The 12,663-nt window shown below is 46.1% G+C and overlaps 1 protein-coding gene across 1 annotated transcript in view; it reads right to left on the bottom strand.

Annotated features, from left to right (window-relative positions):
• LOC126176487 (anoctamin-7-like) overlaps nucleotides 1-11,974 on the bottom strand; it is a 272,929-nt gene extending 260,955 nt beyond the window's left edge. Inside the window, exon 1 of the mRNA XM_049923641.1 lies at nucleotides 11,889-11,974. The gene's annotated coding sequence lies outside the window, so the exon portion shown is untranslated. The remainder of the gene's footprint in view (nucleotides 1-11,888) is intronic.
• Nucleotides 11,975-12,663: the final 689 nt, after the last annotated feature.

Raw genomic sequence — 12,663 nt, 5'->3', positions numbered from 1 at the left:
TGGGTGTCTAGCCCGCAGACAGGTTGGTTGCAAACCCTCAACTGGCCACTTCCTAACCGCCTCACGGACGTCAGTGGCATCGCGGCAGAACCAGCTGTAATCAGAATACACAACTTCCACTCTGCCCTCCAATGATCTATTGCTTGACACCACTTAAGCCGCAAATGGTGGTGGTTTGGGGTCAATAGAACGCACGCTACTAGGCATCTGGCTCGAGCTGTTCTTGAAGTAACAGATTTATAACAGAATGAGATTTTCACCCTGCAGCGGAGTGTGCGCTGATATGAAACTTCCTGGTAGATTGAAACTGTGTGCCGGACCGAGACTCGAACTCGGGACCTTTGCCTTTCGCGGGCAAGTGCTCGACCAACTGAGCTACCCAAGAACGATTCACGACTTGTTCTCACAGCTTTAATTCTGCCAGTACCTCGTCTCCTACCTTCCAAACTTCACAGAAGCTCTTCTGCAAACCTTGCAGAACTAACACACATGGAAGAAAGGATACTGCGGAGACATGGATGGTTGAACCACAGCCTGGGGGATGTTTCCAGAATTAGATTTTCACTCTGCAACGGAGTGTATATTGATATGCAACTTCCTGGTAGATTAAAACTGTGTGCCGGACCGAGACTCGAACTAGGGACCTTTGCCTTTCGCGGGCAAGTGCTCTACCAACTGAACTACCTAAGCACGTCTCACGACTTGTCCTCACAGCTTTAATTCTGCCAGTACCTAGTCTCCTACCTTCAAAACTTCACAGAAGCTCTTCTGCAAACCTTGCAGAACTAGCACTGCTGGAAGAAAGGATACTGCGGAGACATGGCTTAGCTACAGCCTGGGGGTTGTTTCCAGAATGATATTTTCACTCTGCAACGGAGTGTATGTTGATATGAAACTCCCTGGTAGATTAAAACTGTGTGACGGACCGAGACTCGAACTAGGGACCTTTGCCTTTCGCGGGCAAGTGCTCCACCAGCTGAGCTACCCAAGCATGACTCACGACTTGTCCTCACAGCTTTAATTCTGCCAGTACCTCGTCTCCTACCTTCCAAACTTCACAGAAGCCCTTGTGCAAACCTTGCACGTTTCAGTTTTATAACAATTCGATGTGCCACTGTAGTGCTAGTTGCTGCTGATGCAGTACGATGCGCCAAAGTGGTATGTTGAGCACGATGGTCTTTCCTCTCAGTAGTGCCACGTGGCCGCCCCAGTCTTCTTGCCGCCGTACGTTCTTGGGAGCACCGCTGCCAGCAGTCATGTTCAGTGGCTACATTCCTGTCAAGCCTTTTCGCAGTGACACAGAAGCAACTTTCAGCTCTTCGTAGCCCTATTACGCTGCTTCGTTCAAACTCGTGAGGTGTTGATAAAGACGCCTTTGTCGCGTTCAAGACATTCTTGACTAACGTCAACTCACCAAGTCCAATTTCAAACGTGACTAGCGCTCACGACCATTACAGCGAGTATTTAAAACGAACCTGGTTATATCTTCATACTGGCGCTGTTAACACCACTCTTATACACTACTGGCCATTAAAATTGCTACACCACGAAATGACGTGCTACAGACGCGAAATTTGACCGACAGGAAGAAGATACTGTCAAATGCAAATGATTAGCTTTTCAGAGCATTCACACAAGGTTGGCGCCGGTGCCGACACTTACAACGTGCTGACATGAGGAAAGTTTACAATCGATTTCTCATACACAAACAGCAGTTGACCGGCGTTGCCTCGAGTAAGGAGGAGAAATGCGTACCATCACGTTTCCGACTTTGATAAAGGTCGGATTGTAGCCTATTGCGATTGCGGTTTATCGTATCGCGACACTGCTGCTCGCGCTGGTCGAGATCCAATGACAGTTAGCAGAATATGGAATCGGTGGGTTTAGCAGGGTAATACGGAACGCCGTGCTCGATTCCAACGGCCTCGTATCACTAGCAGCCGAGATGATAGGCACCTTATCCGCATGGCTGTAACGGATCGTGCAGCCACGTCTCGATCCCTGAGTTAACAGATGGGGGCGTTTGCAAGACAACAACCATCTGCACGAACAGTTGGACGGCGTTTGCAGCAGCATAGACTATCAGCTCGGAGATCATGGCTGCGGTTACCTTTGACGCTGCATCACAGACAGGAGCGCCTGCGATGGTCGCATCCGTGTTTGGCGACATCGCGGTGAACGCAATTTGGAAGCGTGAATTCGTCATCGCCATACTGGCGTATCACCCGGCGTGATGGTATGGGGTGCCATTGGTTTCACGTCTCGGTCACCTCATGTTCGCATTGACGGCACTTTGAACAGTGGACGTTACATTTCAGATGTGTTACGACCCGTGGCTCTACCCTTCATTCGATCCCTGCGAAACCCTACATTTCAGCAGGATAATGCACGACCGCATGTTGCAGGTCCTGTACGGGCCTTTCTGGATACAGAAAATGTTCGACTGCTGCCCTGGCCAGCACATTCTCCAGATCTCTCACCAATTGAAAACGTTTGGTCAGTAGTGGCCAGTAACTGGCTCGTCACAATACGCCAGTCGCTACTCTTCATGAACTGTGGAATTGTGCTGAAGCTACATGGGCAGCTTTACCTGACACGCCATCCAAGCTCTGTTTGACTCAATGCTCAGGCGTGGTTGTTCTGGGTACTGATTTCTCAGGATCTATGCATCCAAATTGCGTGAAAATGTAATCACATGTCAGTTCCAGTATAATATATTTGTCCAATGAATACCCGTTTATCATCTGCATTTCTTCTTGGTGTAACAATTTCAATGTCCGGTAGTGTACGACTGGTGTAGAAACACGCGTATCAATTTCCGTCGCACAACTCCTCCTTGGCATTTCGATTTTTTTCCCATCAGTGTATTAGGTTGGTGCATTTCGTCGCGTTTTCCCAGAAGCTTAATAAGCACAGCAGATACACATAAGAGAGACATATTAGTCATGAATAACGTATTCTCCTTCACTATTTACAATGCTGGGGGTAACTTTTCGATTCCGCAATTGTAGAAATCGGGTGGTTTCGAGGCGAAGAACTCGTCGAGCGATATCCGGAGCACATTTTCATTCATAAAGAAAAGTTCTTGGAGGTTGTTCTACAGAAAGCGGAAGAGGTTTATTTTCTTTAAGGGTAGAGCTCCTCCACGCCCGCACCAACGAGGTAACCGTCTCAAAATATCGACTGCCACAACCGTATTTGTTAGTTACAAATAGAGGACTTCACTGGATGAGGGACAGTGATGTTATAACTATGGGTAGGACTACCCACTAATACGGTTGCATCGAGGAGATAGATAGTGGACTGAAAGCGAACGAAGGGTAACGTTTTAATGCTCAGAGAGGAATGAAGTTGCTACTGCTTGTAACCGCTCAGTGTCATTCAATACGATCACAACGACACCCCTCGATCGACGTTAACACTCGTGGTGTCACTCGCCTTCATACATAGCAGTGGACGTTTGAAAATTCGTGAAGCTAGCTCAATGGTCGTCAATTGATTTAAATGTATTTCCCGGCTCACTCTTAATTCAATTACTGCCACGGGGGTGAGGAGAAAGAACACATCCTGGTGGTACCAGCATTATGCTTATTTAGATGTTCGATTAATCTGAATGGTTTGCAATGTTCCAGCGATTCTGTTCGAACTCTATGCTGATGTACCGACAAGGACCATTTTCGCAGATAAACATGCACGTACGTAATGGATGTTCAGTTTCTCAATATAGTTCGTCGCACTCACACATTATACATCAGCTGTAAGAACAATTTCATGCATTTACATTTTTTGGTGTCCCACAATATTGGCTGGCTAAATATTATGACGATACGTTGCATACAACTTCCACAGATATTGTTTATCATGTAGTCAAGACTACGCAATGAAGCCAAAATCGTGGATAAAATTGAAATGTAGTTTGTTTATTAACACTTCTCTTTTCACTAACTAAATATGAAGTATGAATCGGGATTGGAGGTGATGATCCTATCCTTTTTTAGTATTTTAGGTCCCCGTTAATTAATATCTGGTAGTTGATAAGCGAACTACTTTTTATGCTGGCGCGTTGTTTGTATCAGTTACCCCTGAAACCATCCAAGGATAAGATTCTATTAATGTTCCGCGCAAACGCGTTTCACCATTTTATAAAATGCAGAATTACGTAAACTATAGCTTTCCGTTGCGCACAACTTTCGTGGGTTCCACAACCATAACAGTTTCCCAAGAGTATTTTTCCCAGCTAACATAAAGTTCGAATTATGTTGTCGGATTCATTTTCACTCCACCCGACAATATGCGTCTCTGATCACTTCGTCACACGTAATGTATTTTAAACGTGCTTGAAGAGTCTTTAAATAATCTCCTTAACGAATTTCGCAGTCGCGTACCACTTTTTCATCGACTAGCCCGATCGCGTTAACTGAAGGTAGAGAGCTCAATAATGTGTTACATGTTCATTTATATGTATTAAAAAACAAACGCACTCCTATATCTTTCTATCCCGCTTGGTCTTTGCTACTTTGCTTTTTATTACTTTTCATTACATTGCTTCTTAGTAATACTGCCGCGCAGGATTAGCCGAGCGGTCTAGGGCGCTGCAGTCGTGGACTGTGCGGCTGGTCCCGGCGGAGGTTCGAGTCCTCCCTCGGGCATGGGCGTGTGTGTTTGTCCTTAGGATAATTTAGGTTAAGTAGTGTGTAAGTTTAGGGACTGATGACCTTAGCAGTTAAGTCCCTTAAGATTTCACACACACACAGTAATACTGTGCAGTTATTAAAGTTTCGTATTACTTTCTCCTTTTTAATTCTTCCAAAATAAAGTCTATTTATTCCCCATTTTAATTAATATGATGCTAATTGACACGCCTGCCCGCAAAGTACCGTTATATGCTGCTGCTGGGCGAGGACTGCACGCAGATGCGTCAAGGTCTCCTCCTCCACAGGCAGGGCGGCTGCGCAGACGGCTCTCCCTGCCGCCATAACGGCTTTAAGGGCCGCTGTCGCTTTCTCTACCACGGCGCGAAGTTCGCCACCGCTGCTCTTTACGGGCAGGAGTTGTGTTCCGACCATCCGCCTTTGGGCGGTCGTCCCCGCTATTGGCGGGGAGAGCTGTCACCGTGGTGTCCTCCTGCTGTACTGGGGTGGTCTTAGCCCGTCGTCGTCGTTTTCGTCTTCTCCTCCGCTGCGTCGGTGCGGCCGCCACGCCGCGTTCGGCCCGGCTGTGGTTTGAAGGAGCCGGACAGCCACGCCAGCCGGCGACGTGTGGCCCGCCGCACCGAACACAGTTCGGCAGAACTTCTCTGCCGCGGTCACAGCTGCAGCTGCAACTGTCGTGCTCACCTGAGCACATAAATGCAACTACTGCGTTGGCCCCTCGCCCTGGCACTGACGACGAAGGTTCTGCCGTCACAGGCAATCCCAGCAACTTCCTCAGTGAGATGACAATCGCTCGTTTGCACTGCGACAGCAAATAGCGGCATTCTCCTCTTGTTGGTTCGGTTATGCAGCCGTAAATTCGTATTATCGAACCCTGCTCGCAACAGCCGTTCTCGGACTGCAGTCTCGTCACTACACCAAGGCAGCCTGGGTCGTCTTCACAGTCCTTGCAGCAGTGGTCTTCTCTTGCTCCAGTGGCGCTTCGGCCACAGCGCTCTTGATCGCCGTGAGGTCGGCCGTGTTCGCCACCTGCACGCAGATCATCGAATCTGAATCTACAGGCTCGTAGACTACCTCATGCTTTGTGCAGCTCGTCATCAAGTCGAACAGCGCTGTCCGCCCGCCTCTACAGTTGACGTACAAAGGGGAAACAGGCTACAACTCCTCTTCTCGAATCTTCTTGGCGTGGTCGGCAGACTCAGTGAGCTGCACGACCTTCGTGGCGGCAGGTTTTTTCTGCACAGCTTTTCTCCCCATGCAGTGGCGCGGAGAGCTCGGCAGTTGTTAAACAACGTCCGACAATTTACGTTTCGCCGCGGTCACAGCACAGAATTTCTTCACAAGCTCTCTTCGACCCAGCAGCGATCCGCAAGCCTCGCTGGCTCGGGCCGTACTCCGACACGAGCATAAAAGGTGAAAAACCGAGAGCGCAAGAGCAGGTGAATAAGGTGGGTGAGGCACGACTTTCCCACTCCAACTCCTCTACAGTGCTTTCTACCAGTCTAGCAGAACGCTGGCTGTCGTTACGGTGGAGTAGCATCGCTACACCCAGTCAAATGGCTCTGAGCACTATGGGACTTAACATCTAAGGTCATCATTCCCCTAGAACTTAGAACTACTTAAACCTAACTAACCCAAGGACATCACACACATCCATGCCCGAGGCAGGATTCGAACCTGCGACCGTAGCGATCGCGCGGTTCCAGACTGAAGCGCCTAGAACCGCTCGGCCACACTGGCCGGCTACATGCAGTCGCTCCGGTCGTTGTTCTTCGTTTGCGCCTGCAAGACGTGTCAGTTGTTGACAATAAGTGTCAGCAGTGATGGTTATAACTCGGGGAAGCAATTCGTAGTACACACACCGTCGCTGTTCCACCAGATGCATAGCATTATCTTCTGTGGATGAACGCAGGTGTTTGTAAGGGATGTTCACGCTTTGTTTGAACTGAACCATTACTTTCTTTTCCTTATGTTAGCACAAACTCACCCACCATTTCTCGTCACCCGTAACGGCACAGGATGGGAATGATCGGTGTTGTTCACGAACCAATCGATGGTGAGCAAGCAGAGATGCTCATATGGCGACCTGCTGAATGGTGATTTGGCTTAGAGCATGAGGGATCCACACAAATACGATTTCTGAACCTTCCCCAACGCATTCAAATGTTGCAAGATGGTTGAATGATCACACTTAATCACATTTTCCAGTTCCTCGAGTGGACTGACATGGATCATCGTGCATTAATGCCTTTAAATGATCCTCATCAAACCCCGAAGGTCTTCCTGAACGTCGAGGAGTCACAAATGGGAAAACGGTCCTCTTAAAACAAGAAAACCATTTTCTTGCCATGGTCTATCCAATGACACTATCTTCATACACGGCACAAATGTTCATGGGTGTCTCCGCTGCTGTCACCCCTCTACTAAGTTCAGACACAAGAATATATCGTAAATGTCCCCCTTTCTCCACTTGGATCTATATTTTCTAGCATCCACAGCTCCACTCACTATCTCCAAATGACGATATGTAAGCTCAAACAGCAACAGTGAACTACAAGTAAAATCACGACAATTGATAAAGAAACACATAGCAGCCGGGATACCAACACGCAAAAGGAAAACGCTAAGAACTTACCCAAATATTTCCCCGCAAATGTAAAGTGTGATGAGTTGGTATTAGATATACATGGATTCTGTGTGGGAAAACACTTTAGTAGTCATGAACAATATTTATACATTACTATACGAAATGAGTCCGCCGCTCGTGACTCGCGGTAGCGTTCTCGCTTCCCGAACATGGGGTCCCGGGATCGATTCCCGGCGGGGTCAGGGATCTTCACCTGCCCCGACATGACTGGGTGTTGTTGTGACGTCTTCATAATCATCATTAATCCCCATTACGGTCGGAGGAAGGCAACGGCAAATCACCTCCATTAGGACCTTGCCTAGTACGGCGGTGCGGGTTTCCCGCATCGTTCCCCTACGATCTACAAGAAGCATGGGACTTCATTTCATTTCATACGAAATGAGTGAAGTTTTTCACTTTCAATAACCATAATAGAGTGTTTTGCTTATAGACACGCAAGTCGGTTCAGATTTGAACCTTTTTATTCGCTAACGACTTCGGTACTTAATGTCCAACATCCTCGGGCCGGTTATTTATCTTTTATTGTAAACAGATAATAACTTATTATAGAGCAACAGAATAGAATCACGAATAAGAAATAGCGAGGAGAAAAAGTTTATACAGTATGGAACTGTGAAACATACTGTATTTTATCGGACAGATGACGTCCGACAACAGAAAGTATTATGAAGAATAGACTAGGTAAGAGTTCTATGGAAGTTGGAGGGACCGTTTATGAGACAGCCCCTAAAAGGGATCTAGCAACAGAAACTTGGTATTGAATCCAACAGCGGAGGAAGAATGACTGATACACTCGTATGTACTATGGTCGCACCACGAGATGTTCGCCGTCAGAGGGTGGAGGGGTACGGAAAGAGGGAAGTGCCCTGTGCGCATGCTTAACACGTGTAGCGAAGTCCTGACGGCAAACATCAGCCGTCTCAGTGTGGGAAGTGCCCTGTGCGCATGCTTAACACGTGTAACGAAGTCCTGACGGCAAACATCAGCCGTCTCAGTGTAAGGTGTAAAGTGGGCCAGTGTTGGCAGTTGAAGCTATATCGTCGGCTGTTACAGAAGGCGGCATCAAATAACAATAATGACTTGTTTGTTGGTACGTGCGTGTCTGTGTTTTAGTGGTGAGTCATGTCTATGTTGTACATGCATGTTACTGGTAAAAGTACAGAAATGTAGCAATAGCAACAAGTAATTTTGTTAAGCACGAGGCTTACTTTTCAATACTTGTCCAGTGTGTAATCAGCCCGTATGAACCTGTAAAGAGAGTTAGGTAATATATATCACTCTCTTCATTTTATGTCACAACACGATATTGATCAATTCAAAATTTCATATTCATTTGCAAATTTGTGTCTAAAGTATTTAATTTTCAAGTAGGGACTGCGTAAATAATCAATTACGCATGTAATCCTCTCACATCCAAGAAACCAACTATTTTTATTTATTTACCTGGTCAAAATTCTATACAGAATAATTATTTTAATTTGCGCATTTAACTATATAACTTCAAATTAATGTAACAAGTACACAAAATCACGAAAACAACTGATATTTTCTTTGAATTGCAATATCTTTGTCTTTGTGTCGAGAGCCTTTCGGTGGGAGAGATCATTGTCTCTTTTGACAAATGGCTTTTGCAACGGGTGTTGCTGATTGGCCAGGATGGCGAAGTCTTCTAACACATCAACAGTCTGTAAATTGTACAAAGGGAGGGGATATGAAGTCATGAAGAGTGAATAAACATAATAAGTTTTAATTAATTTGTTTGATTTGAAAAAAAAACCTGAATCACATGAAGTCCTGCAAAATATAAAAGAATTAACGAACGAATTTTCCACAGATAATGGCCTAGTCATGTGCAATACTCAGCATGAGGACCCAGACATAAGCATAAAATAGATGTGCATTTCCTGTTTTCGAGAAGTTTTAAAAATGGCTCTGAGCACTATGGGACTTAACTTCTAAGGTCATCAGTCGCCTAGAACTTAGAACTACTTAAACCTAACTAACCTAAGGACATCACACACATCCATGCCCGAGGCAGGATTCGAACCTGCGACCGTAGCGGCCGCGCGGTTCCAGACTGTAGCGCCTTTAACCGCTTGGCCACCACGGCCAGCCGAGAAGTTTTAAATTATATTGCAAAAATAGTTGTAAATTCTTCTTGAGTGTACTGTAATCACAGTTAACTACCGTATAACATCTATATTTGCGAATAATGAGAATAGGTATAATGGCTCTGTAAACGATCAAACCGTCTGTCAAACTTCACTAGTTTGTAGATATATTTGACAATGTTTGGCTTTGTTTGTCAAACATAGATTGTTTGACCCTTTTGAAAGAAATTTTCATTGACAGCCGAACTGTCAAGAGGTCGGACGTTGTCTGCGTTGATGTTTCGCCCCTAATGTTTAGCGAGAAAGAGTTCTTTTGCTACAGTTTATCTCACTGTTTCGTGAATTTCCACATCTGTGGACAGTACGATCAGAAACGTGGATAGATAAAAACAAAAAACGGGCAGGTGTGAGTAGGACTCCCGCATTTAGGGTTCCGTAGAAACTTAATTATGTGTATACTTAGTTTGTCCGTTCTGGGAACCGAGGATTTTGACGATTTTTGCCTGTTATCCGCATTGATACTGGCAAGATATTGGTCCCACGGATTCCAAGTCTTCCGAGAACTTTTTAATTTCAAGTCTGAAGTCGGACAACAAATGAAAAAAAGCAATATTTTGTGTGATATAATGATAGATTAACAATTCAGGACTTTTTCCCTTTAATTATGCTATGAAACTTTACTTCTTGCCAAATTTCATGATTCTAGGTCAATGGGAAGACCCTGAAGGTTTTGATGAATGAGTTTTCGAGTATGAAGCGGTGACATAAATGGCCATATTTTTTATTGAATTGACACAGAAGCTTACAAGTTGTACTGCGTCAAAGTACCACACACCTTAGTAAGTGACATAATTTTGAACTTGGTAAGTGTGCCTGTTCCTGAGGGAAACGAACCTTGACAGACAGACAGACAGAGGGGCCGACAACAGAGCGATCTCTTTACACAGAACGAGGCAAGGAACCGTGAAAAACAATGGCAATTACCTAATTGGTAGCGTGTTGCGTGTTTCCCATCCATGTATTACGTAGGAAGACTTTAAGAAGAAAATCAATATTCCACGCACAACATACAAGCGGGAGTGCAATTAAAAAATCGAAGCTTTACGGTTCTTCCATGGACAAGTGTCCAAATGCTGTCATATTGTAATGAACATTCATTAGAGAACCAAGCTGAGGGGAACATATTTTCGCGTAACTGTGTCTTCTTTTTCAGTGTGAGTGCGAGGTTATTAGAAGTTTGGTTGTCCATTCGAAGAAGGGTTATGTAATCATCAGTTTCTGAGTGTAATATTTCCTTTAACAGATTTTCTTGTGTAGTCTATATTTATCCTTCAATTTCATATATTCCTTGGACAAGGGCTCCGTTTTCTTTTCTTTCTTTACACCCAGTGCTAAAGTAAATACAAGAAATGTTTTCAATTATTCAAAATGACAGTCACAATCGTTGGTAACTACCAACGTGCACAGGCAGGGTGACGACTCCAGCGAGCGACCAAATGGTGTAAATTGCCCTGAAGATGACCCCATCGCGGGTTGAAACCGGTTGCGGCCAAGTAAATAATGCGACTGTGACTGTCATTTTGAATAATTGATTATAAGTAAATTAATCGCTGTTTATCTCCATACAACTATGTTGTCCAAAAATTTAAGAAATGTTTTATTTGCATTGATAGCCGTTCCCAGTAGTCTCAAAACACACCACGACACAATGCGCACAGCATGACAGCTGCTTCAAAAAGTGAGGTTAAATTTTCAATGTCTTCGCACTTGTTTGACAAACCCGTGGAATGGAAACAGTGAATCTGACAAACAAGTTTTCTCTTTTGAAACTTCCTGGTAGATTAAAACTGTGCGACGGACCAAGACTTGAACTCGGTACCTTTGCCTTTCGCGGGCAAGTGCTCTACCAACTGAGCAACCCAAGCACAACTCACGCCCTGTCCTCACAGCTTCACTTCCGCCAGTACCTCATCTCCTACTTTCCAAACTTCACAGAAGCTCTCCTGCGAACCTGCAGAACTAGCACTCCTGGAAGTAAGGATATGCCGAGACATGGCTTAGCCACAGCCTGGGGGATGTTCCCAGAATGAGATTTTCGCTCTGCAACGGAGTGTGCGCTGATTTGAAACTTTCTGGCACATTAGAACTGTGCGCCATACGGAGACTCGAACTAGGGACCTTTGCCTTTTTCGGACAAGTGCTCTACCAACTGAGCTACCCAAGCACGACTCACGCCTCGTCCTCACAGCTTCACTTCCACCAGTACCTCATCTCCTACCTTCCAAGCTTAGAGCACTTGCTCGCGAAAGGCAAAGGTCCCGAGTTCGAGTCTCGGTCTGGCACACAGTTTTAATCTGCCAGGAAGTTTCATATCAGCGCACACTCCGCTGCAGAGTGAAAATCTAACTCAAGTTTTCTCGTTTGCAGGTGCGTTAACTTTAGAAGCCCCAGTAATGGACCATCGCCAGCCGTTCTCACCTGAGTCAGACTCCTGGCTGTCGGTGACATCATCTTCCCACGATACTTGCGCCTGCTTCTTGAAACGGCACCTCGGCTCGCGTGTGCGTGAGGACATGGGTTCACGCCTGTGACTCGAGTGTGCAACCTCTTAACGACGCGACTCGTTGATCAGCAAACCCGCTGGAGGTGGCAGCCACGTCACACTTGCGAAGCCGAGACACCGCTCGTAGGTGAGCGGCGACACCTGACAGATGCGAAATTGTCTTGGCAAAGCGCCGGCGCTGCCTGCACCTGTTGGCTGCCGCCACTGTGTGGCTGAGGCGTCGGCGACTAACGGGCCGGCGCCTGCCGAGCCCGGACTTCCGCCGATACCCTGCTGCATCCGCGTGTGTGTGTGTGTGTGTGTGTGTGTGTGTGTGTGTCGAGGAAAACCCAGTAGCACGCCGCTAGGGGAACGAAAACAAATGGTCCTTCCAGTGGTAACTTGCAGTTCATGCGGTAACGGGACAACGCTGCCCCCCTTCTAACAGCCGTGTACCGCATATCTCTAGAGGAACGGAAGGTTCCAAATGATTGGAAAAGAGCACAGGTAGTCCCAGTTTTCAAGAAGGGTCGTCGAGTAGATGCGCAAACCTATGGGCCTATATCTCTGACATCGATCTGTTGTAGAATTTTAGAACATGTTTTTTGCTCGCGTATCATGTCATTTCTGGAAACCCAGAATCTTCTCTGTAGGAATCAACATGGATTCCGGAAACAGCGATCGTGTGAGACCCCGACTCGCTTTATTTGT

Source organism: Schistocerca cancellata, chromosome 3 (genome assembly GCF_023864275.1).
Source record: "Schistocerca cancellata isolate TAMUIC-IGC-003103 chromosome 3, iqSchCanc2.1, whole genome shotgun sequence".
In the NCBI taxonomy this organism is placed as follows: Eukaryota; Metazoa; Arthropoda; class Insecta; order Orthoptera; family Acrididae; genus Schistocerca; species Schistocerca cancellata.
The sequence above is the reverse complement of the archived record's forward strand: the minus strand, read 5'-3'. Positions and strand labels throughout refer to the sequence as shown.